Source organism: Polypterus senegalus, chromosome 3 (genome assembly GCF_016835505.1).
Source record: "Polypterus senegalus isolate Bchr_013 chromosome 3, ASM1683550v1, whole genome shotgun sequence".
Lineage (NCBI taxonomy): Eukaryota > Metazoa > Chordata > Cladistia > Polypteriformes > Polypteridae > Polypterus > Polypterus senegalus.
Window position 1 is genome coordinate 195,200,300 of NC_053156.1, and position 27,273 is coordinate 195,227,572.

General features: G+C 36.6%; 1 pseudogene; it reads left to right on the plus strand.

The window, feature by feature from the left end:
- The window catches only part of LOC120526640, a 36,746-nt pseudogene extending 11,157 nt beyond the window's left edge, over positions 1-25,589 (plus strand).
- Positions 25,590-27,273: the final 1,684 nt, after the last annotated feature.

A 27,273-nucleotide genomic window follows, 5' to 3' on the forward strand; every position in this document is an offset into this window, starting at 1 on the left:
GCAGTCTGTTTTTCCATTCATTTCTTAATTTGAATATAATATATTGTAGTGAGGGGACAAAACACAAAAAGGTGTTATATAAACACAAAAAGTATATATATATTTCTATTTCTAATCTCTTTCTCTCTCACCATCTCTATATCCATCACTGTATCTATAGAGTTCAACGAGTGACACAGTCCTTGCTTCCACTGTGAATCCCTGCCCCTTCCAGGAAGAGATATAAAATCATCAGGGGCATCAGTAATCGCCATTCAATACAGAACCTGACTTAGAGAAGGGCAGAACAACTCAATCAAGAGTTATCTTTGTTTAGCATCAGCTAATGCCTATTTGTTTAGCATCTGCAAGTGCTTTTGGTTTTCTATCTTTTCAGTCTTTCACAATTAAATACAGATTACCCACAGGCACCCCAACCCTTCCACAGCCTAATGATATTTTCTTCTTACAATATATACATGCATAAATTATAATAGTTATTATGACTGGATGGTCAGTAACTTTCTGAGCCATTTATAGAATCAGTCCATAAAACTACTGGTATAAGTGCCAATGGCCCAGTACCACTTCCCAGAAGTGAAGAGTGAGGAAGAGACTTCAGGATGGCAGAGGACTTTAATGATCCTGTTTGTCTTTCTAAGGCAGCAAATATTTATACATCCCAAGCAGAACGCAGCTGAGTGCCAGTAATATTTTGTGCCATGTTCTCAGAATTCTATTCCTTTATTTATACAGCATGGGTGAACTAATGACATAGCATAAGACTGTCATTATTTAATAGATAACTACAAGACTTACCTCTTGCATCTAGATGATTTTAGTGTAGTTTATTTTTCCATTCTTTGAATTAATGGGAACATATATTTAGTTTAAAACTGAAACACATGAAGGAGGGATAATGATAGGGAGAACACAAATAGATAAATAGGATGGATGTTGCTTATTCCTTAATAAAAGTAACCACTCCCACATTCTTTCCCTTCAGATATATTTTTTTATTATTTTTTTTAAATGTTTTTTTCCAGAAACAAATGTACTATCCTTAGGTTAAGATATACCAATACTCAAGTAACAGCAGGGGAATAGAAAAATTATGGCAGCACTCATTCTCTTTAAACATATCTGACAAGAGACAATTTCAAACAGGAAACACTCTATAATATCACAACAGATAATAAATTTGTGTTTGCAGATGTGTTCAATACTGGAATATTATATTTATGGAAAAATTATAAAGGTGTACTTTTTTCAACTCAGGATCTTATGAAGCTTACTGAGTTGTCCCCTACAACTTACTCAGATATACTTTTGAATTTACCTTGATTACTACTGTACTACAGCAGGAGTTTCCCCAAACATGATTTATTGAAGTTTTAATATGGTCGGATTTACACTTACATCTTCCAGTGAGCTTGATTTTAAGATATTATCCCCCATCCCCTTATCTTAAAGCATTTGAGCAAATCAGTTATGTCATTTTCAGTGATTTGAAAATTCTGATGTGGGTGGGAAGTGACCTTACAATGGGACACCATCTTAAAATATACTACAGTGTTAATTAATGTTAAACATCTAGAACAACTTCACATTTTTGAAATTACAGACATTGAAATATTTTATATTTCATTCTTGCAACATGGTGACCCTTTGGAAGAATTTTGAGAAACTAGATGGATAAATTGACACACATTAACAATGTAGTTCAAGGTAAAGTTTACAAATACTACCTTATTATAGTCTTCAACTGCCTTATATCCTTCCAGTGTCAAAGTAAAGTTGATTGTTTGGTGTGTGTATAAATGCCTTGTGACATACAGGTGTATTTTTAAAGGCTGATTCAGGAACATTTGCTGCCACAACAACTTTATTTTCTTGGTATGACATTTAACATTTATTGTGAGTCTAAAAATAGTCAAAGTAAATTTTAATCGACTAATTCCAGTGTTATAAATTAGCTTTATCTACACATTAACATTGTAGTTTTTTTCTTAGACATGTCATTTTCTTTTCACTATATTCTTTTAGTGACTAGACAGGTTCAACATATTGTCACATATTCAGATATTTTACAGTTTTAGTTGGGAGACAAAATTCCTGGGGCTTTCTCCAGAGCAAAATACGATGAAGCCAGAAACCTAACTCATCTTCCACGCAAAGGTAACCTTAACTTCAATCAGACCCTGGGAAATCCTGCTGGCTTCAGCTTGAGCAGGCCCCAATAACACAAAGCTGGCAAAACAACTTTGTAAAGCCCAAAAACTGTCACAAAAACCCTGTAAGTGGAACGGTGACCATGAACATTAAGCATATTATAAAAGGGGCAAGAAATATTTATAAAGAAAAAAAAGATTTTTCAAAAGCACTCTGAAACAAGGCCACAAAAAAACACAGATGGATTTACCTAAAAATAGGCAATCCCGAGGCAAACATATCAAAACGTAATCCAAGGACAGCAGTCAAAAACACAGCAGAAAGGTCAAATTCCAGTAATTATACAATAAATTAAATTGAAAATATTGGTTTCCAAGGCCTTTATAGGACAGGTGGCAGTTCCAAGAGGGAGTGTGACAGGTGGCTCCATCTCTTGGGGAACCACCCACAAAGCACAAAGAACATAATAGAACACATACTTCAACACAGAAACATTACGAACATAAAATGAATAACTATTATGATTATATTAAAAAAACCCTTTTAAAGAGAAGACAAAAATGCATAAACAGAAAATACAGAACATGAACTGGTAGATACATAACAACCATTGCCTCAAGCACCTCTGGCTCCCTTTTAAAAGTACCTGTTCAGTAACCAGCAGCTGTGTGATCAGAAGAAAGAAAGCTCTTGAATGACTCCACCATGTGCAAAAAGTGACACACTAATGGCCTGTGCATCTACTGTACCATTCAATTCTACATTAAACGGGACTTTCCTATTTAAGGCCCCAACTATTATTTCATGGCATTTAATATTTTAAAACCATATATCCAAGACTTTTAATGAGGATAATGCAAGTAAATTATATTGTAAATTAAAGTCAAATAACATTTTTGAAACTATTATAGAGGTAATGGAGGGCAGGAAGGAAAAACAAACCAACCACAGAAGCAACAGTAAATACACTTTTGGGCCTTACCTTGGCATTTTTAAATATGTGCAAATTTAAGAGGTTTTACATGATTTTACAGCAATAATAAAATACTGATGCTGTATCTTTCATTGTTGATGCCATTGTCTCCATTTAATTAGCGACAGTGATAATTGCACAAAGTCAAAGTATACATCATAATGCAATACAAACAGTAGTATCAGCACACCTCAAAGACATATAATTTAGCATAATGGTTTACCCTTAATGTAAAATTGGGAAATAGAAATAATCTTTGACAGAAAAACAACTCTAAATGTTTTGGGCTTTGTGGTTAAAAGCCATGCATACTTCCTACAGCATATTTTTCCTTGCATCTTGTGGGTTAATGTTCTAAAATAAAAGCCTTTATTACTCCTTTAAAAATAATAAAAAAAAAAAAATCATTTAAATCTTTAGCACAAGCCAGAAAATCAAAAGTCTGAAAATTAACATTCAAAATGGCAGTTTCTCATTATATATTTGCAACCTAACTTTTCTATATTGCTCATTAAGCATTGATTATACAGTATTTTAAAACTAGATAAAACAAACCTGGTATTAATATCTATGTAAACCAAAACTACATGTCCCCGATTCAATCACTGACAAGATATTCTTGGCTACTTGCAGATAACCTACAGAAAAACATTTTTCAAAATGGATTGATCTCATGACCCTGAAGGCTACCTCACTGAAAAGTAAAGCTACAGAAAGAAATTCAATTATAGTGATTTGCTTACCTGAAATAGGCCTTCAAAAACATCCAGGTAAGGAAGCCCAAATCCCACAAGCCTGCCCTCTCTGAGTAGAAGAACCAAAAGGCAGCCTAGCTTCTACTAGAGTGGCTGGCCTGGGCCTATACCATGCTAAAATGCATTTATTTCTTAATCTTCAAAAATTCTTACCTGAAATGTTTCAAAATATTCACAAAAATGCCCCACAAGGGAAGAGAAAACCAATAACCAATGGTTAGTATAGAACATGTCAAGCCAAAATCTTTTCATAAAGGAAACATATTCACAAAAATGCAAAAGGTAAGGAAAAACTCAAAAGAGGCTCAAAGAAGTTATCTAAAAGGCAATCCAGGGCAAACAAATTCCAAATACAAGATTTACAAATGAAAAACAGCAGTATAATATCAAAAAGACAGCAAATTCAGAAATTAGATAGATAGATAGATAGATAGATAGATAGATAGATAGATAGATAGATAGATAGATAGATAGATAGATAGATAGATAGATAGATAGATAGATAGATAGATAGATAACCACCAAGAACTTACAACATACCACTGAGGGACCACAGTTTCCATGAGCCTTTATAGGTCCCTAAACTGAGATTGACAGGTGGCCCTGCCTATTGGGGAGCCACCCACAAACACATGAAACAAGACAGAACATACTGTACTCTCATACACAGAAAGTAAATAGTAATCACAACTGACAAAAAATACATAATTATGCAAATAAACATAAATAACAAATTATAATATTTAAAGGATGATACAGTAACTAAAAGACATAAAAAATCATTTAAACCTAAGCTGGGGGGGAACCCTGGTTAAAACATAGCAGTATGTATCATTTCACTAATCCTCTGCTTTTCGTGGGTTGGCCAATCAATGAATAAACAATTCACCCCTCATTCCATGGACTGCGAGAAGCATCCACAAACACAGATAGCACACCACACACTTTATAGCAGAATGCACAACTGCAAGCTTGTGATGGGTATTTGGTAATATTATAAAGATTAATAAGCAATTATTCAAATTTGTTTTAAATTTGCTATGAATCATTCAACTATATTGGCTGAACAGCCTAAAAACAGAATTGCTTCATCATATTATGGATGTAATACATTTTTACTGACAAGAACCACTTCAAACTATTAATTAGATTTACTCAGTCAAAAATGCCTTCATCAACTTGCACATGTCTAATAAATCGTCCCAAACCACTGGAGTAAATGTAATAGAATGGAGTTGCCAGTTATATACATCTAAATGCATTACTAGCATAACATATTAGATCATCAAAATAACCTGAGCTAAAGTTGTTTTCTGTAATTTAAGTAAAGTAAAAATGACTGTACCATACAGATAAATGACATTTTATCAATAATACAGTATTTAACAAATGAATCAGATATAGACATTGACATTTTTAAAAAAACCTGACAAAAATTTGTTTAATTTTTTAAAATATGACATTTTCCTGAACTTTAATGTTCTTTGTTAGACTATTTTAGCCTTTAATAAAATCAAAGTTATAAAAAAATAATAAGTTTTATTTATATAGTGCCTTTCCAATGCTCAAGGTGCTTCACAGAATCTCATAAAGAAACAGCAGGTATATGTAACATTGGATACAAATGTTTACTGAACAGAATGCTAAAACAGATAGAAACATGATACTAAATTCAGTATTAAAAGAAAAGACTAGCAAATAACTTTATTTCTGATATAACACACACAAATTATCCGGAGCATCTGGACAGAGCGGTAGATATAATGAGGCAGAAGGGGCAGAATGTCAGGTTAAATTAAAAGCCTTCCTGAACAGATAAGTTTTAAGTTGTTTTTTAAAAGAATGAATTGAGTCGGCTGATTTCACTAATTTAGGGAGGTCATTTCAAAGTCTGAGTGCTATGCAGCTGAAAGACCTGTCACCCGTAGAGTGCAGGGTAGTGTGGAGCACAACAAGTTTGCTGGAATCCGAAGACCTTAGCGGGTGAACAGGAGCATAGTAATAGAGAAGGTCATTGATGTAGTCTAGTGTGAGGCCATTTACAGCTTTGTAGGTTAATAATAGAATTTTATATTCAATCCAGTAAGATACAGGGAGGCAGTGGAAGCGAAGCAGGATGGGTGTGATGTACTTGGTGTTGCTGGTTCATGTAAGGATCTTGCAGCAGAGTTTTGAATCAACTGGAGTTGATAAGATTAGAAGCGTCACCTGCCATTTGGGAGTTACAAGAATTGATGTGGGATGTAATAAAAGCATGGACAAATTTCTCCGCATTAGAAAAGGTAAGAAATGAGTGAACATATGATATTTTATGGAGTTGGAAGTAAGAAAGTTTCTTAATGCAGTTTATGTGGGCGAAATAAGAAAGGGAGGTAATCATAAATTAACACCAAGACTCCTTTCCTTAAATGAATATCTGATGAGATCACCGTCAAGACTGACTGAAAAGGAGCTCATTTTCTTAAGTTGCTCTTTACTGGCAATTTGCAGGAGTTCAGTTTTATTGCAATTTAATTTTAAAGAGTTCTGCTCCATCCAGGTTTTAAGTTCACTGAGGCAAGTTGTGAGCTGAGAAAGCCAAGATGAAATTTCACTTTCAACACTGAAATAGAGTTGAGTATCATCTGCATAAAATGTTAACCTTGTCCATAGCTACAAATGATATGGCCAAGGGGAAGCAATTACTGTAGATACAGAAAAGCAGAGGGCCGAGGATAAAGCCTAGAGGAACCCCTTGTGTGATTGGCACTGAGCTGTACCTACTGTTGCCAAGATTTTATCAAACTCTTGCCTGTCAGTCAGAAAGGACTTAAACCACTGGAGATCAGTGCCAGAGATGCCCAGAATGTTCTCCATTCAGGACAACAGGATGTCATGTCTCACAGTATCAAATGCTAACTGAATTAATATGCTGGTTTGTCCATAGTCTGCTACTAAAAGCAAATCATTGGTTGCTGAAGCAGAGCAGTTTCCTAGCTAGGCTGCACCCTGAAACCAGACTGAAAGGGTTCCATCATTTTATCAGAAGTTGTAATCAAGTCAAGTAATTGGTGAGTTGGGAGGCTACAACACACTCAAGAACTTTTGGCACAAAAGGTAAGTGAGAAATTGGCCAAAAATGACACAGATTGTCAGAAGAAAGACCAGACTTTTTAACATTTTAAAAGTGACTGGCACAAAGCCAGTGTCAAGGGATGTATTTATTATTGTTGTAACAGCTGGGATTATGGCATGAAGATTTAAGAGGTGTAGTGGGGATGGGGTCCAGTACACAAGTAATCGTCCTCATCTTACAAAACAGGTCATTAAAAATGCAGATGTGACTGATGAAAAATTTAGAAAAAAAAAGCTATTTAAAAGAGTGGAAAGACAGGGAAAGACATAAAATGATGATAGATGTATGTTAGTTGAATTATTTAAATCTTAAATTTTATTGTAGAAAAAGAGAAGGAATTTTTTGCAGACTTCAATAGAGGAGGTAATTGGGGCAGATGCAGGCTGAAGTACTTTATTAATTAATGAGAACAAAACCTTTGGGTTATCATGGCCACTTTCTATTATTCTGTCATGAAGTGTGCTCTTGGCTACAGTTAGTACATTCCTGTAAGCACTTTGATGGTCAGAGCAGGCCTGGATGTGAACAGTGAGGCCTGTTTTACATGACATTCTCTCAAGGCGTTGGTCAGCTGCTTTCATAGACTGTAACTCTGAATTGAGCTGAATGCTTAAATGAAACATTCTTATGCTTTAAAGGTGCTGTTTTATTGAGTGGAAGAAGGGCTGAGTTATAGTGATCAACAAGAGTATCTAGTGTTGATGGAATAGATGAAGACAGAAAAAGATCAGAAATGGAACTAGCAAGGATAGAAAGACAGATATATTTAAGGTTTTTGAAAGAAATTTGACATTTACACGTAAGAGGAGGGAGAAATAATGAGACAGTGAAAGGTACAGCTTTATGATCAGAGATTCCCAAATCACTGCTATAACTGTTGCTGACAGATACGCCAGATGTACAGATCAAGTTCAATATATGACTGCCAGTGTGAGTAGGAAAATTAAGATGTTGCACCAAGTCAGAACAGTCCAGTAAAGATGGGAATTAATTTCTCAGCTAACATGTAGTAATATCAATATGGATGTTGAAATCACCAAGTAGAATTACTCTCTGCCAAAGGGAAATTAAGCGGGTTAATAATTCGGTCAGATCAGATAAAAAGACACATTGTATTTTGAGGGATGAAAGAGAACAATAAGTAAGACAGAGCCTGGTTTCATTATTAACTTAAGAGCCAGATGCTCCAAAGACAATGGGCAGTCAGTTGGGATTCTTTTGATTTTTAGCTCCACTCTAAAAATTATTGTGACTCCTCCACCTTACATTGAGCTGTGAGGCTCTGTGAAGTAAATGTATTCAGATGGTGTTGCCTCCATGAGAAACTTGAAATTGTTTGGTTTTTACCAGGTTTCTGTCAGGCATAGCATGTCAAGGTTGGAGTCTGTAATGAATTCTGACAGCACTAGTACCTCATCTGAGTTCACCTTTGTTATACCATGTCTTTATTTGAAAACAGCAGTGTCAGAAAGTGTGAAGCGTGAAAGTGACTGAGAGAATAAAACTGAAAAAAAAAACCGTTAACCTTTACAAGTACCATACATTTACATTGGCTGTTATAGACTCAAATCAAATGTATGTTTTTATTGTATAATAGTAACAATAAAAGCAGCTCACTACTCAAAACAGTAATTCTGGGAAGCGGCTGGACTCAAACCCACAACATTGTTGATTATGAGTCAGCAATTCCTACCACTGTACCACCCAAGTGGTAATGTCAGCATCGTACCCTAACCTGATTTCTTTTTCTTCAGGTATATTTTTAAGTAAAAATACACTTTTTTTTGTTATAACTTTTGTGACAGTGTTTATCAGATGTTCTACCAGACGGTTGTGGCGAGTGCCCTCTTCTACGCGGTGGTGTGCTGGGGTGGCAGCATAAAGATGAAAGACGCCTCACGCCTGGACAAACTTGTTAAGAAGGCAGGCTGTATTGTAGGAGTAAAGTTGGACAGTTTAACATCTGTGGCAGAGCGACGGGCATTAAGCAAACTCCTGTCAATCATGAAGAATCCACTGCATCCACTGAACAGTATCATCTCCAGGCAGAGAAGTAGCTTCAGTGACAGACTTTTGTCACTGTCTTGCTCCACTGACAGACTGAGGAGATCGTTCCTCACCCACACTTTGCGACTCTTCAATTCCACCTGGGGGAGTAAATGCTAACATTACTCAAAGTTATTGTCTGATTTTTTTATTTTTTTCATTTTTTTTTCTTCATTTTTATTACTATTTAATTTAATATTGTTTCTTGGTATCAGTAAACTGCTGCTGGATTATGTGAATTTCCCCTTGGGATTAATAAAGTAACTATCTATCTATCTATCTATCTATTGAAAGTGTTCACACATTACACACTTCATGTCAAAATTTTATTTTTACTATAACATGAAAAAAGTTTGTTTTAGGTTTGTGTTCAGCATTTCTTGCATTTCTTGAATTTCCTGCCATCCTGCATTTACATAGATCGTTGTAGACACGGAACACACATGAAATGCATGTGTTAGAAATAACAATATATTATTTACCCTATACATCTCCAAGCACCTCACACCCAGACAAAAAAGACTTGAGCTGGGTGAACATTTTGCCCGAGTTGGCAGTGGTAGGGATTAGATAGAAGGCTGCTTGCTGCTGGTGCTGATCAACACATTTACAAAATAAAAAACGGTAATGGAGAGGCGCAAAGGAATTTAAGGTGGCTCTGGATTTTTTTCGTTGGCTTCAGGTATTCTAGTGGTATGAGATCTTGAGTTAGCCTATGCAATTTTAGCTGACAAAGACTCAATGTGCACAGATCCATAACCAGAGTTCATTTTAACAAATTGCAAATTTGGCACACTGACACTTCTATTTCCAAAGCAATGAATAGGATGGTGTATTCCTGAACAAATGCTGCTGTTGAACTTTTCATTTGCTGCGTGGTGGTGGTGGTGACCTGACTCGCGATGTAAATATTTTGGGTGCCACACAATCCAAGTGTCTTTCTGGACACTCCAGTCTGACTAGTTGCTCTGGACAAACTATTTAATATGAAGGAGTTTGTCACAAGAATACTTTAGCATAGTACAGAGCAATACTTATCTGATAATAGCAGAGAAGCAGCAGAGCACAATGGAGAAGGTGAGGCAGGCTGGGTGGGGTGGCGCAGATGAGTGGTAATAGCAAGCAGCAGAAGTATAGTAGGAGATGTTACAAGATGCACATGAAGATACCAGAATTTAGAGATTCCAATATATAGCCACATACATATAATGCTGGGTATTATAGGTCATGATTGCTCCATTGCCGCAAACTAGGTGGGTGTAAAATCAGATAATTTCTCAGTTATTAATCACATGTAGAAAGAATCAAGAGCAATCCAGAATATCCATTATAATCCAGAAAACAGACCATACCAGGCACCTAGATCGCCACAGTGCAAAAAAAGTTGTCCCAGAGGCTGCAAACCCAGTTAAGGCAAAGTCCATAAATTCTATAAAAATAAATCCAAGTCAATGTAGTTTGAGTCAGATATATCCATAAACTATATATACAAGTGAAAGATGTGCAAGAACTGAAAATATAACGCAGAGTTTAATGAAAAATTATGTTAACAGGGAGGAGTGGCAGCAACCCTATGCAGCCTTTGTTTGTCTTGATTTCAGCCTTTTCATCAAGGAAAGCTTCAGTTTCAGTAAGGGTAGTGTAGACATGTAAACAGTTGTTATCATCTATACCTAATATATACCTGTATAAGCTAAATTTAAGTAAGGAACCCATCCATCCACCCTCTTCCGCTTATCTGAGATCAGGTCGCGGTGGCAGCAGCTTGAACAGAGATGCCCAGATTTCACTTTCCCGGACTTCTACTAGCACTTCCGGGGGAATTCCAAGGCGTTCCCAGGCCAGCCGAGAGACATAGACCTTTTCCAAGTTCACAAAACACATATAAACTGGTTGGAAAAACTTCCATGCACCCTCCATGACTCTGCCAAGGGTATAGAGCTGGTCCACTGTTCCATGACTAGGATGAAAACCACACTGTTCTGATGGACCCTCCTCTCCAGGACCCCTGAATAGACTTTTCCAGGGAGGCTGAGGAGTGTGATCCTTCTGTAGTTGAAACACACCCTCTGGTCCCCCATCTTATTTTTTTCTCCAGTCATCTGAAGTTTTTTTTTTTGTTTTTTCTGTCCACCCTGGCCATCGGACCTTACTCTTATTCTATGTTAATTAATGTTGACTTATTTTATTTTCTTACTGTCTTTTATTTTTCTATTCTTCATTATGTAAAGCACTTTGAGCTACATTTTTTTGTATGAAAATGTGCTATATAAATACAGTGGGATGCAAAAGTTTGGGCAACCTTGTTAATAGTCATTATTTTCATGTATAAATCGTTGGTTGTTACGATAAAAAATGTCAGTTAAATATATCATATAGGAGACACACACAGTGATATTTGAGAAGTGAAATGAAGTTTATTGGATTTACAGAAAGTGTGCAATAATTGTTCAAACAAAATCAGGCAGGTGCATAAATTTGGGCACCGTTGTCATTTTATTGATTCCAAAACTTTTAGAACTAATTATTGGAACTCAAATTGGCTTGGTAAGCTCAGTGACCCCTGACCTACATACACAGGTGAATCCTATAATGAGAAAGAGTATTTAAGGGGGTCAATTGTAAATTTCCCTCCTCCTTTAATTTTCTCTGAAGAGTAGCAACATGGGGGTCACAAAACAACTCTCAAATGACCTGAAGACAAAGATTGTTCACCATCATGGTTTAGGGGAAGTATACAGAAAGCTGTCCCAGAGATTTAAGCTGTCTGTTTCCACAGTTAGGAACATATTGAGGAAATGGAAGACCACAGGCTCAGTTCAAGTTAAGGCTCGAAGTGGCAGACCAAGAAAGATTTCGGATAGACAGAAGCGACGAATGGTGAGAACAGTCAGAGTCAACCCACAGACCAGCACCAAAGACCTACAACATCATCTTGCAGCAGATGGAGTCACTGTGCATCGTTCAACCATTCGGCGCACTTTACACAAGGAGATGCTGCATGCGAAAGTGATGCAGAGGAAGCCTTTTCTCTGCTCACAGCACAAACAGAGCCGCTTGAGGTATGCTCAAGCACATTTGGACAAGCCAGCTTCATTTTGGAATAAGGTGCTGTGGACTGATGAAACTAAAATTGAGTTATTTGGGCACAACAAGGGGCGTTATGCATGGAGGAAAAAGAACACAGCATTCCAAGATAAAACACCTGCTACCTACAGTAAAATAAGGTGGTGGTTCCATCATGCTGTGGGGCTGTGTGGTCAGTGCAGGGACTGGGAATCTTTCAAAGTTGAGGGACTCATGGATTCCACTCAGTATCAGCAGATTCTGGAGACCAATGTCCAGGAATCAGTGACAATGCTGAAGCTGCACCGGGGATGGATCTTCCAACAAGACAACGACCCAAAACACTGCTCAAAATCCACTAAGGCATTCATGCAGAGGAAAAAGTACAACGTTCTGGAATGGCCATCTCAGTCCCCAGACCTGAATATAATTGAAAATCTGTGGTGTGAGTTAAAGAGAGCTGTCCATACTCAGAAGCCATCAAACCTGAATGAACTAGAGATGTTTTGTAAAGAGAAATGGTCCAGAATACCTTCAACCACAATCCAGACTCTCATTGGAACCTACAGGAAGCGTTTAGAGGCTATAATTTTTGCAAAAGGCGGATCTACTAAATATTGATTTCATTTCTTTTTTGTGGTGCCCGAATTTATGCACCTGCCTGATTTTGTTTGAACAATTATTGCACACTTTCTGTAAATCCAATAAACTTCATTTCACTTCTCAAATATTACTGTGTGTGTCTCCTATATGATATATTTAACTGACATTTTTTATCGTAACAAATTATTTATACAGGAAAATAATGACTATTAACAAGGTTGCCCAAATTTTTGCATCCCACTGTAAATGTTGTTGTTGTTGTTAAAGAGGGGGACCACCACACCCGGTCTGCCAATCCAGAGGCAGTGTCCCTGATGTCCATGCGATGTTGCAGAGGTGTGTCAACCAAGACAGTCCTACAACATACAGAGCCTTGAGGAACTCCAGGTGAATGTCATCCACCCCGGGACCCTGCCGCCAAGGAGTTTTTTGACCACCTCGGTGACCTCAGACCCAGAGATAGGAGAGCCCACTTCTGAATTGGAAGACATGTTAGTGGGATTGAGGAGGTCTTCATAGTTCCCCCACTGAGCCACAACGTCCCAAGTCGAGGTCAGGAGCGCACCATCCCTACCATATACATTGTTGACACTGCACTGCTTCCTCCTACTGAGATGTCGGACGGTGGACGATAATCTCCTCGAAGCCGTCCAGAATTCGTTCTCCATGGCCTCCCCAAACTTCTCCCAAGCCAGAGTTTTTGCCTCTGCAACCACCAAAGCCACATTCCACTTGGCCTGCTGGTAGCTGTTAGCCATCTCTGGAGTCCCACAGGACAAAAGGGTCCTGTAGGAATCCTCCTTCAGCTTGATGGCATCCCTCACCACCGTTGTCCACCAACAGGTTCGGGGATTGCCTCCACGACGGGCACTGACCACCTTATGACCACAGCTCCAGTCAGCCGCCTCAACAATAGAAGCACGGAATATGGCCCATTTGGACTCAATGTCCCCCACCTCCCTCAGGACGTGGTCAAAGTTCTGCCGGAGGTGGAAGTTGAAGCTACTTCTGACAGGGGACTCTGCCAGACGTTCCCATCAAGACCCTCACAAAATGTTTGGGCCTACCAGGCCTGACCGACATCCTCCCCCACCATTGAAGCCAACTCACCACCAGGTGGTGATCAGTTGACAGCTCCGCCCCTCTCTAGTAAGGAACCAAAATTGATTATATTAATCAGTGCAGCTTCAATACTATATGCTATGGGAGGGAGCAGGAAGAAACTTACTGGTGGTGGCTTCCTTGCCCTTATCTGTATGAGCTTATAGGTATGCCTATGATGTATCGGAAGAGCTCTGGTGTCCAGTAAGAAAGAATAATTTAAATTAAGCCAATCAATCAAAATGTCACCCAATACAGACGCTAAGCTGTAAGAGTGTACTTTTGTAAGACAAATGTACTAAACTAACTTTTAAGGTAGCTTTTGATATTGTATAATCAATTATTATGTGTGATGATCAGTATGTGCGAAATGTAAGCTATAATAAGAATGTGCTGTGCATTAACTGACAATATAACATTAATCTTTTTATAAGCTGAGAAAAGATTCTTAAATTGTAACTGCCACATAGCCGTGATGGTGCTGAAGAAAAGGGAAGTACATGTTTGCAAAGCGCTGTCTCTGTAAAACTAGCCATAGCTGAACTACATAGCCTAAATTGGATGGGGAACCTGGGATTTTGAGTATGCTGACAGTTCCTCTTATCTAAAGACTACCGTGTACTTATGCATGTACTGATTTGATGTGTCATCTTAAGCTACTTGCAAACTCTCAAAATGAACTGCCATACTTCCTCTTTTTATTCTTGTCAACAAGCTTGAGTATAAAAAAGGAAAGACTTCCTGCTTTAGGAGGCTGCCTGTAATAAACTGAGCTGTCAGGTGCTGCAGCCTCTCTGTTCGCCAAGAATAAAGAAATTGCTTTTTAATTTATATTGTTGTCCGTTTCCTGTCATTCCCTACTTTCAGCAACAACACCAGCTTTAAAATAAGCCTATGCTGAAAACATATTTGAGAAAATAAAGTCTTTTTTCTGTTTTTGGACAGAATTGTTTTTGTGATTTGGTGTCCAAGATCCCCACCCCCATTCCTAAATTTCACTACTAATATCCATATGCATTTATTGTCCCCCACGTATTCTGAAATGTATGAAAAATCTTCTGTTTGCAAATTATACATTTTCTGAGCAATTCCCAACAACACAACACATGCACTGTGAAGAAGAACAATGTCTAACAGTGATTGTACCTGCCTGAAATCCATTTTGGCCTCATTAATGGTAAGCCTAAATGGCAGGCACAAATAGTTTCTTTAGGGTGTGTCCAACTAGGTTATTTGAGTCACTTAGCCATAAAACATTCTAAAACTGCGTTCCTTAAATTGCAGTCTATAGCTCTCTAGGGTTCTGCAAAAGACTTGTAGTAGCTCCACGAGTCATTAGTCATAATACTGCATAAGTTGTCGCCACTGGAAAAGAATTAGTGGTAAACAATAAAGAGACTGAAGTTGATGCAACACTGATTGTGTCTCTTACAACACTGATTTGAGCTCATCTAAATAAGAAAGCTGAGGTTCTGTTGTATGTCATGATAGTTGCTAAACATGTTTATTGTTTGACACAGGCAGCATTGCATTTGTCCCCATGCATGTACACTAAATGTATTAAAATTACTGTGGTCATTTTTGCTGCCACTACTCATGTTGGACTATTGTGTTACACACAGAAGTGGGCTCATGTTTGTAAGGTCAGATTAAAAAAAGACCTGAGATCAGTAATAATTATATTTCTGTCAAAGAAAACCTGTGACCTTGTGCAGTTCTTTAATGATATACATTGGAATATGTAGTTGTGCTGCCTTTCAGACTTTCTTCTACTTTTGCAACTAATCTCTTTGGGAACACATAAAGCAGTATTTGACAGATAAAATATATGGCATAAAGAAGAAAATTAAGGTTTGAAAATAAAGAATTAAAAACAATTTATTTGATAAATTCAGACCTTAATTGGCCAAATTAATGAGGCAGAAAAGAGAAATGAAGATTATAATTCTAATCAACTAAATTTTTCTTTGGTCAGTCATTTGAAAATGTTCTTAATTAAATTTGAAGGGTATTTTCTTACAAGTCTGGATACATTTATTCTCATTGAGCAAGTAAAGAATGATCTATTTACGAATGAAGAAAATATGTTGGCTGATCTTTCCTCAAAAGTTATGTTTACCTCTTGATACATTTTGAGTAAGAATTCATTGTAAATGTGGATCATTAGTTGAAAAGGCTTTTAGTGTGCTACTTACCTTTGCTTCTACATCCTGTACTTACGTGAAAGTAAATATTTGACTATCGCTGAAACCAAACCAAAATATCAGAATAGGTTAAATGTGATGTCTATATAAAGGGACATTTATTTTTAACAAACCTTGTACCAGATATTGATGATTTTTGTGATTCAATGCAAGCGCATCCATCTCATTAAAAGTGTACATTTACATTTATCATGTCTGAAGCTTGAAACAGTTACTGTATTGTAACAGTACTGACAAGTTGCATCAGCATTGGCCTGATCAAGTTTATGCTTTTGTTTTTTTTTGTAAACAGGAGTCTAGATATTGCATTCATCTATTCTTTATTGTGTTTTGAACATTATTAATAACAATTCATATTCTTCCGCAGCACCTTTGGACGGCCCCATGTTGGACATTGCTAGGACACAAGGCTGCATTAGTGGTAGATGGTTCTTGGGGGTCACTCGTCATGATGTCACTAGCGTGATGTTTTAAAAAAACGGTGTCATGCATACCTAATTCCTGAAAGATAAAAATTGTGCATCATTTCATATTGTTACTTTTTAATTATATTGGTTACAACATTGTTTTCTGTCCTCTGATTATGGTCTATGTCACATGTTTCTTGGCACTGGTTACTTGTACCTTTTTTGGCTTATGATTAACTACTCCGTTTTCTGACTATGATTCTGTTATGGTTTCAATTTAGCATCGTTGACAGTTACCTGCTTTGATCATTTTCTATTAATTAGCAAAGACATGGCTTCAAGTCAACACCATTCAGGAGCAAAAATAAAACGAAAGCTTTTAGAAGCAGCTCTAAATGTATTGTATGTAGCTTCCAGCAAACTCACTGATGTTACATCAACTGCTACTACACTTAAGCTAGCAGTTTACTAGAGTAACAATAGTATTATTTGGAACAGCCTTGATAGTGAGTGTTGCACAAATATTATATGATTTTACAAAACATAGCTTATGCATGGTTGAGAATTATTTATTAGGGCCATACTGACCTAAGGACCTATATAGGTTATTAAAGGCTGCTAACGTTAGTCGACATATGAAGTGCTATGAGTGTTATTGCATTCAGGGCACATTTGTAAATTTCTCCTGTCTTACTTACCTAATTATTGACTGAATTGTGGTAAAGCACCATGTAAGCAATTTTGACATGCAAAAAGAGCAATTACTGTAACTCAGATTACTGATTTAGTAAAGGTCTTATTGCTATTTGCTGTCATTGGAATGACAAAATGAAGTTTAGATAAATTCATAAGAGGATGATATATTCATATGTTCATTCTTTTAATATCTTAATATTCAGCTTTATTTGACCCTGTATTTAATGCAATATGTAAGTTTATCAAGCACATTCATTAGTAGTATAAGTAGCTTTTATTTTACCATTCTTTTAGTAGTAGTATTTTGTATATTATTTTTAGTAGTAGTTGTATTTTCTATTATTTTCTTTATTACTATTATAAGTACTACTAGTATTGGTAATGTTTTTGTTCTTGTATCACTTCACAAGTAATACTTCAGCTATATAAAGTACCAGAAAGTAACATTACATTGATACCCTGAACATTATTATTATTATTATTATTACTATTATTATTATTATTACTAGTAATTAGGTCTTCATTTAGAAAGGAAACCAAACATTAGGATATTAAACTGTATGCATTTCCATAAAAAATGAAAAACTGAAGTGTTCTAAGTCTTTGCACCAGCACTTTCTCTTCCTGACATCTCAGAGACTTAGTTGAACACATTTAAAATAATTTTTTACACCTCTAATTGTCTAGGTACCACTAACTTTGATATTGCAATATTTAAAAAAACACCTGGAATTAGTATCATGCCTCAGAACAGCAGATCAACCTCCAACTGTCCATGCCCCCATCCCCAAACATCTATTTAACTGAAAGCAGACATTTCTCTCAGATGTTAAACTGAAAGGAAAATTATCAAAAACAGAACCAAAAACCTGCAATGTTTTAATGCTGCTAAACAGCAGCTACCATGATGGGGGCAGCCAGAAAAAGTTGCTTCACGCACCTGGGCCTTCAATGGGTTGGAGGCACCCTTGGGGAGAAACCAGCAAGTCAGCTAGAAAGCCAACAGAGGTGCTTGAAATGATAAAAAAGAAAAACAAAAACAAAAGACATGAGAAAGAATTGTATGTTAAACATTCATTAAAAGCAACACTTCATTTGCATTGGCCAATGAAAGTTATCTATGATTGGCCAGCAATGATATCTACCCCCAGCTCCACCCACTTCTGCAACTAGCACTGCAGCCAGAGCAGTCTCGATAGATAGATAGATAGATAGAAAGAAAGAAAGAAAGAAAGAAAGAAAGAAAGAAAAAGAAAGAAAGAAAGAAAGAAAGAAAGAAAGAAAGAAAGAGGCACATCCTCTTCCTGAAACCTACCAGGTCCTAGTAGGAAACATTGGGCTGATGTGACATCTTGTTTTAGAACTACCCCCAGAAGCTCTGTAATACCAGCATCATGTCTCAGGCCAGTGGAAAGAAGTGTACTTGTCTTGGCCACTGTTCCCAAACATCTGTTTAAAACACTACTAGTCAAAAGATTTAGAACACCTCAGTTTTTCCAGTTTTTCTTCAAATTTAATCAGCTGAAATTCAATTAATGACCTAAAGTGGTGAAAAGGTAAGCAGTAAACTGCCAGAGGTTTAAATTTAAAGTTTAGGTTAGCAAAAAATGAAAAAAAGACAATTTTAGAAAATTACACATAGGGAGTGTGATGATCTGAGGTTCTTTTTACTGGAGGCAGAGCTGGTGACTTGCACAGAGTGACTGACATTCTGAATCAGAGCAGTTACCACAGTATGACTGTTATATCAGCAACAGGGGACTACTTTGATGAATAAAAAATTAATGATTGCTTGACTTATTTTTTATTTGCCATTGTTTTTTTCTCCTATTCCTTGATTTCATGAGGAAAAAAAGAACATTTCAGAAAATGTTCTACAGCCTTTAAGTAAATTAAGCCATGCAATTTGGACAGACATCCCAACTTCTGTCAATTACTTTAAAACCTTCTGTCTATCCTAAACCAGAGTTGGAGTAGACTTCGTTACTACACCCTCTGAAGTACAACTTGGACAATATTACACTATAGAAAGTTTTAAATTCCAGTGATAGTGGCAAGAAAACAGCAATGAAAATATGAAATGAGACAGAGTATTATTACCCTTAGAAATGTAGGCCTTTCAATTGAAAAAAAAATCTAAGTATCTGTGAGCAATTAGAATTAGAAACTGAAGGAAACTCAGATTATAAAGAGATCTGGCAGACCCCATGTCACATCCCTATCAGAAGTCAAGTTTCTGGAGGTCACCAGCTTGCGTAAGAAGCCCAACAATGCACAACAGCTTCAAGCACAGTTCAACAATGGTAAAAAAAAAACAAGTCTCAGTTTCTGCTGTGAAGTGGAGACTTTGTGCTGCAGGCTCGACAGGACAAGTGGCAATATGAAAGCCATTCCTTGAAGGACAAAATAGGGCCTTTAAATGCCGGCTGTGGACTTCTGCAGACTGGAAGAAAGTCCTAAGGACAGATCAATCAAAATTTGACATCTTTGAAAGAAAAACAAAAATGAAACAGATGAGATAGAAAGGTGTGTTAAACATTTACTAAAAGCAACACCTCATTTGCATTGGCAAAAGAAAGTGATCTATGATTGGACAGCACTGATATCTAGATCCAGCTCCACCCACTTTTGCAGGCTGCACTGCTAGTGGTGCGCTACCCATTAGTCAGGGACATTGTGCAGCCAAAAAGGGTGCCTGAAAGACACAAAAATATTCTGGATATATTGGGTAGCACATATTCTCAAGCAGGTCAAAGTGGAATTATGTTTTCCTTTTAAAGGTATGGACTAGTATTAGGCTGGTCATAACCTACCACCCTTTTATACTGCATTCCACTTTTTGGCCACATACAATTTAGCTGTCTAGAGATGAGATCAGCTGTTGGGGATTTTTAGCCTAATGTTTTATTGCAAAATCAGGGCCACACCAAATAAAGAATTCCTGGTATTGCCTGTGATTCCAGTTGGAAATTTAAAACTACCTGACTGAACACTCAGTGAATCATTATTAAGTTTAGAAACAAAAATTTTATGGTACAGTTTATGTGTCAAAAGTAACAACATTTTTAGTTTTCATAACTTCTGTTTCATTTAAATGAACATTTAAACATCTTCTTTATCATTTTGCAGCCAAAAGTATTAAAGAAAGCAGTGGAAAAATTTTTGGCATTAATTTGAATACTCTGTCAGTCTATAGTTGAGCTTAATATAATGTTTTGACATACCTTTATTCAAGGCTTAAGTTTTTTTTTCTGTTTCTGTTTTTCTTCCAGTATCTGTCTTAGCAGCTCAGTTATCTATCATTGTAACTTTAATTTTAGCTTTTCACTTTCAAGGATAAGTGCACATAGCTATCTGACAGGTGCCATGCAGTAGAACTGTTACAAGTGAAACTGCAGGGTCATTTACATAACCAAGAAAAACTCCAAGGGCTGTGATCTAAAAGTCTTGGGGCTATTTCTGGATATTTGAAATTTATCTTTGTAGTAAGATGTAAGTTACAGCAGGATGTTCCATGGCCTGCTAACTTTCAGCTGATCTGAAATTGTGTCAGATTCGCACACTTTACGTGTTGATTTCCTTTAATGGAAACTCAATGAATTAAACTTGAATTGCATTTGTGACAGCATTCAGTCTTGTAAGTTATGGCATTTAGAGAACACACACTAGCAGTTGGCATATGTGACTATATTTAATTAATAAAAGGTAATGACAATTGGCTATGAAAAGATTTTGAAGAATTTTATGCATTATCAGTGACTTCTTTGCAAGCACAAATATAACAACAGAAGATGATACAATTTTTTTATTTCATTCTTTCAAAGTGTAATTATCTTCTCTTTCTTCCCCTTCTACATTACACAACCTGTGAGGTTTTATAACTGATGATTTTCTTTAAATTTAGCTTCACTTTATTCAATTCAAAAAGATGAAAAAGTTCAATGAAAGTATGCTTTTTAAAGTGTTTACTTAAGGGGCAATACTTGCAAGACATGTCATTCCAACATGAGTGCACCTTTCATCAATGTAAAAAAAACACCTCGTATTTTTGGGTTTCTAGCAGATTTCTCAAAAGGTTTAAATGTATCAATTTCTAAAGACAATGCTTTGATAGTACTGCTTTGAATTGTATACTTCTGTGTTTTGTAAGGACTGTTGTGATAGTGTGGTCTGTACAAGATGCTTTATGAAATAAAGCTTGAGCTCTTATAGCGAAGAATCAATCAGTTATAATAGATACATCTGCTTTGTGGAAGTTCCCTAAAAGACAGAACATTCCCACAAATAAGTGTTGATTCCTGCCTTGCACGTGATTCTGTTAGGTAATGCTGCTTGTGACTCTTCACTCTTCTTGATAAAAATGGTTCAGAAATTAGACTTATGTTCAATAAGAAACTGTGCTTTCAGATGTTTCCAGTTCAATTAGTGGAATCTTGAGTTCCACCTTGGTACTTAAGGTGCTTCTTCTTTTCAAGCCAAACGTAGAAGAATGGATATTCCTGCATATTATGAGGGTACCAAATTGTGGATTTACAGCCTCTTGATGTATGTAGTTATGGTGTGAGGAATGTATTGTGGTTCCTCTCACAACAATTCCCAGGAGGTACCAGCCAATTACCAGTGTGGCAGTATAGTACCGAGCAGTTGTGAGAAGTGCAAGTACTGCATGTTGTGAATGCTAGCAGCCTACAAACACTGCTGTAAGCATGATAAACTCCGAATGCTCTAAACAACAGTTTCTTAAAGTAAGGGTTGTGACCCAAAATCATTTTTTGGCAGACACTCCCTGCTATATTTAAAGGGAATGGGTTGCATACAGTTTGTGTAGTCTCTCCCTATGGATTGGCAATGCACCACTATGACTGCCAATGTTGATTCTCCAATTCTCCAGTGGAGGTTCCCCTGATCTGATGGTCCTCATCAACTGTGTCTCAAAGATACTAAAAATGGCAAAATTAGGTTGCAAGGAAATGCTCTAAACAGAAAAATTTATAAGTGCCAGTATGATGTACCGGTGAGTATTAGCTAATGTCAAGGGTTCTTTCCCTGGCTTATGTTTTAGTCTTTTTCATTTGTTTTTCAATATGAACTATTTATTATGATTGCTTCTGTTAACATTTTTCTGCCAATTTGTAATTTATTCAATATATTTAATGTTTTATTATTTTTGTTGTTTTGTTTTTGTTGTACACTATGTATGAACTGATGCTGGTGAGTTTTCCTCTATTTCTCTATTGCCATTCTTTACTGGCTTTTTGACATTTTTGGTCTGTTTAAGGATTTTGACTTGTGATTTATGTAATCGAACTTGGTTACCGTGGATTGCCTTTTATAAACACCTTTTTTTTTTTTTACTGTTTTTTACTTTTTATAATTAAAACATAATTTTATAAAGATTTTTTTGGCACTTATCTCTGCTCCAGCTGGAATTACTTGGTTTTCACACAGAGAACCCTAGGCATATGGAATAAATTACCAAGTAATGTTGTAGACAGTATGGCTTTAGGACCGACCATCAAAACTCAACCAAATGGCCTGTTATTGTTCTAATGTTCTCCACCTCGTGAGACATTTTCACCCATTTGCTATTTTGTATAGCCAAAATATCAACAATATCAGGATTTTTTTGGGCAGGACTTGTTCTTGCCGGAGAACATCTGTGGAAAAATTAGTACACAAATGTGAAGCTCTCTTCTTCCAACTCCACCTGTGTCCATGTAAACTGGTCCATGTAAGATACTCACCAAACTTACAGATTTGACAATATGTATATTATAAATCCATCTTCCAAACTTCCTTTTTTCTAAGCAGGGTTGTGAAGAAGCTGGAGCCTATCCCAGCAAGCATAGGATGCAAGGCAGCATTAATCTCTGGACAGGGCACAAGTTCAAGGCAGGGTTAATATAGGTACACACATACACAATAGCCACTCACCAGTCTACTTAACCGTCATGTCTTTGGACTGTGAGTGGAATTTGGAGCATCCAGAGGAAACCCACATAGACACAAGGAGAATATGTGAAGTCCATGCAAGGAATACAAGGGACGCAAACCCAGGTCTCCTTGCTGTAAAGCAGCATTGTGTCGCCCAATATGTATATTATATATTTAATAATGGAGTTTAAAACCTTCCTTATAATCCTAATTTGCCACTCTCACACTCCTCCATAATGTGATGCAACAGGTAGGTTGAAGATCCATTTATTGCCTTTTGACAGAAATAACTCCTTAATTTATTTGTTATTTAAAGATTGAATATCTTCACGAAGTTCACGTATAGCACCAATAGAATTAGTCTAATTTTCAGAACGTAGCACTTTAACCTGACCTCTTCTTGAAATAAATCTGCGTCTTGCATGACTATAAGAGTCCGTAACCAATAAATTTGCCATTTCAATAGGTATAGCTCTTAGTAGTAAACAACTAAAAATAATTCCATATCTTTTCATTGTGGTTTTTCCCCTTTTAATTTTAAATGGACCAAAATGTTCTATTCCAATGTTTGTAAATGGTGGTTCATCTGATGTGATGAGTCTGTCAGGCATTATCTGACTCCTTTTAGTCCCATGTAGTCACTTATACTCTGTACATCTGGACAAAATACTTCTATTTGTTGCAATTCACTTAGCAACAAAAGTACAGAATCGGGCTGTGTCATTTCTTATGTATTTCAAAACAGCTGTGTGGTCTGTCCGAAATACTGAACCCTCACACTCATATTGCATTTCAGCTTTTACTATCTAATCCACCTTTATAGCTAGTGTAGCAGCAGTAAGTTCAAGTCAAGGTATAGTGACTAACTTTATTGGTGACACTCTTGATTTTGCCATGATGAAAGCAGAATGCAGTATACATTGATAATTCTTTAAAAGCAGGTAAGTAACTGCCATATCTGTAAAATGACATAGGTGGGCTGATACTATCTTATTAAAATTAGATAACTACACACATCTGTTAACTTTAAATTCTGACAACTGATGTAAATTTAATAATCATTCAAGCAATTTTTAGTGAGAATTTCAGGAATATTGTCATCCCATTGATATTTCATCCTGCATAACTCCTTCAGAATCTGCTTTACTGGAAGAATCAATGGAGCTAAGATTCCCAACGGATCATAATGGGACTAAGGATAGAAAGAATCCCCTGCTTATAAGTGGCTTTTCCTGTACATTAACTTTAAATCTCAGAACATCTGATTCCACACGCCACTGTATTCCTAATGCTCTTTCCAATGTAGGCACATGGTGTTCCAAGTCTAAATCCTTGATTTCACTGGCTCTGTCCTGTTCTAGTATTGACCTCAATACAACATGACTATTTGAAACCCAATTGTTCAGTTTAAATCCACATGAAGCACACAATGTTTTAAAGTCTTGGATTAAGAAAACTGCAAGTTCTTTAAAACTGTGTCTGTAATTCTGGGTTGAAGTCTGAATGATTGTCATCTGAACACTTTCTGAGTGCAAAATGTACACATCTTGGTGATAAAGTACCGTAGAACCAAACAAACGCACATCCATTCTGTACTCTTCTATTTCCTCCATGTAATTTCCATCTGGCCACCAAAGAAATCTTTAAAAATCCATATCTTTTACTGGCACTATTACTAGAACACTCTGGAACACTTCTTCTATATCTGCCATAAAAGTTACTGTTTCTTGTCTAAATCTCATTAACACACCATTAAGAGTGTTTGTCAGATTTGGACCTGTGTGTTTAATGAAATTACCTCAAATGTTGCTAAACAATCAAATATGACTCTTGATTTTTGTTTCTTAGGGTGCTACAGCTGTGATGAGGTATGTACCAAATCTTATTTGACTTATCACTAATTTGTTCCTTGTAATTTTTTCAGTATAACCTTTTTTTCAGCATTTCCCTTAAAAACCTAAAGTAACCCTGATGAAACTCTGAATTTCTAATAAACGTTTGCTTGAAATTATAGATCCTTTGCAGAGCTACAGAGTGATTATTGGGAAACTCCATTTCCCTGTTTCCTCAAAGGAGGACCAATGCAATAATGACCACTGACATGTCTTACTGATTGAGAGGCAAATTCTATAAATTGCTTATCTTTTCTGGACATTTCTGATTTCCCTACTTGTTGACATTTAGGGAAAACAAATTTTATTTGCTGCTGTATAAACTCCTCTAGCCTTCCAACAGAAATCCTATGTGTAATTACCTGAGGCCATTCAGTGTCATCCTTTCAACATGGTGTTCCCTCTGCATTGGTCCACAAATGGTCCAACCATAAGGACCATCTCCCTTATCATTACATGCCATGGCTCCAATGTTTTAGGTATGTTTGTTCCTATTAACAAATCTATACCTTTAATCAATATAAGTGAAACGTATTTCGTTCAAAAATGGCCATTTATCACTCTGTTGTGGGATATTTTTTTTGCTTACCAGAATGTTCTTCTGGGAAAAGACCTGCAGATGCTCAACAACACCTTTGCCATCTAAACGGCAAAATTCAAGCTCCATGACAATGTGTGTACTGACCTTCTTTTCTCTCCCCATGGCACACAGAAGAATATTGGTTTTGTTACCTGTTACTTTTACTTTTGTCATAAGTTCTTCAGTACAGAATGTTGCTGAACTCCCTAGATCTATAAATGTATACATTACAATAAAGTGATTACTTTTGTTTGATTTCACTTTAACTGGAACAATTGCAACAGCACAATTTCTGTTCCCTTTCCCTGTATAGCCACAAATTTCACCGTCCACGTTGACCAATGCACTAATTGCAGGAGATGCATTATTTTCAGCTTCTCCATTAGATGGTGCTAACAGCCTTTACTTTACTATCTAATGGTAAAACAGTGGGGTGTTTCAATGAGAACTTCTGACAGGTTAGTCTTTGGTGACAACTTTCACTTAAGTGGCCCTCTGACTAACACCCAAAACATAAGCTCTTTGACTTCAGAAAATCAAGATTATCGTTGTGTGATTTCTGCTTAAGTTATTTACAAAAATTCCAAACTATGCTCTTTATGACAAAAGATAAACTGTTATTTGCAGAATCTATTTTTACTTCCTTTTCTTTATGCTCTGGCACAGACTTCAGACTTGTAGCAAAAGTACTTTTCTCCTTTTTATACTTTGGGCTTGGCATGCCAATAGTCTTTCCAACAACTTTTTGGTACTGCAGCCTCTTGAATATTTCCATTTAATCAGTGTGAAGCAATATTTTCTTGCCTGTCTACAAAATTATCTATATCTGTAAATTTAGCGTTCCTGTCACTGCTTTCCTGCATTTCACAAGCAATGCCCCTCCATTTTTATTTCAGCTTGTATGGGAGCTTGAAAACAATAGCCTACATAGTTGTTGAGCAATTCATTTCATTTAAGTATTCTACACTGTCTATGGTGTTGCAACAACTAGTGAGAAAAAGTGCAAATGTTGTTAAAGCTTTCCCATCTTCTGATTTAATAATTGGCCAGTTCAAAGCCTTTTCAGCACATGCTGTAGAAATTACGTATTCATTCCCAATGTTTTTATGTAGCAGTTTCTTTACCTTTGGCTGTCCACTGGTATACCGAGGAAGAGAAGACAGTCTCTGCTGTTTCACCAAGAGGTCAGTAATGACATTCTTCTGTTGCATGATTTGAAGCAAGTCCTGAGCATTTGAATCAGTGCTGATTAGTTGATTTACTGATGCGTTCTGATATTAGAGAAATATCTGATTTAGCTGATACTCCTTTCTGTCTTATTGTCTGTGGCATCTCCACATGAACACCAACAAAATCATTAAATGCTTCCTGAGCAATATTAACTTCAGCGCTCCTATTACTTTTAAAAATATCAGTCTCTTCTTGCAGCCTTCTGGATAAATTTCGTGTAGATTCGTGCATACTAAATACTTGTAACATAGCATTGGCTACAGCGATGATTGTTTGTAACTGCAGCTCTTTTTCTTTGCCTTAAGCTGAGCCTCTGCCCATTCAATATCCTTCATTTGCTTCAGCGCATTTGTACAGGCTAGCAGCGATCCTCGTTCAGCTTTTATTATTAATCTAGCAGATTAAGTTGTGGTCAAAACCAAAGTCGGACGACTTATGCTACTCCACTGTCTACCTTTAGTGTGAGCGGAAGTTGCGATAATGGAAGCGCTATCAGTCGGCTGGTTGTCAGCGCCACATT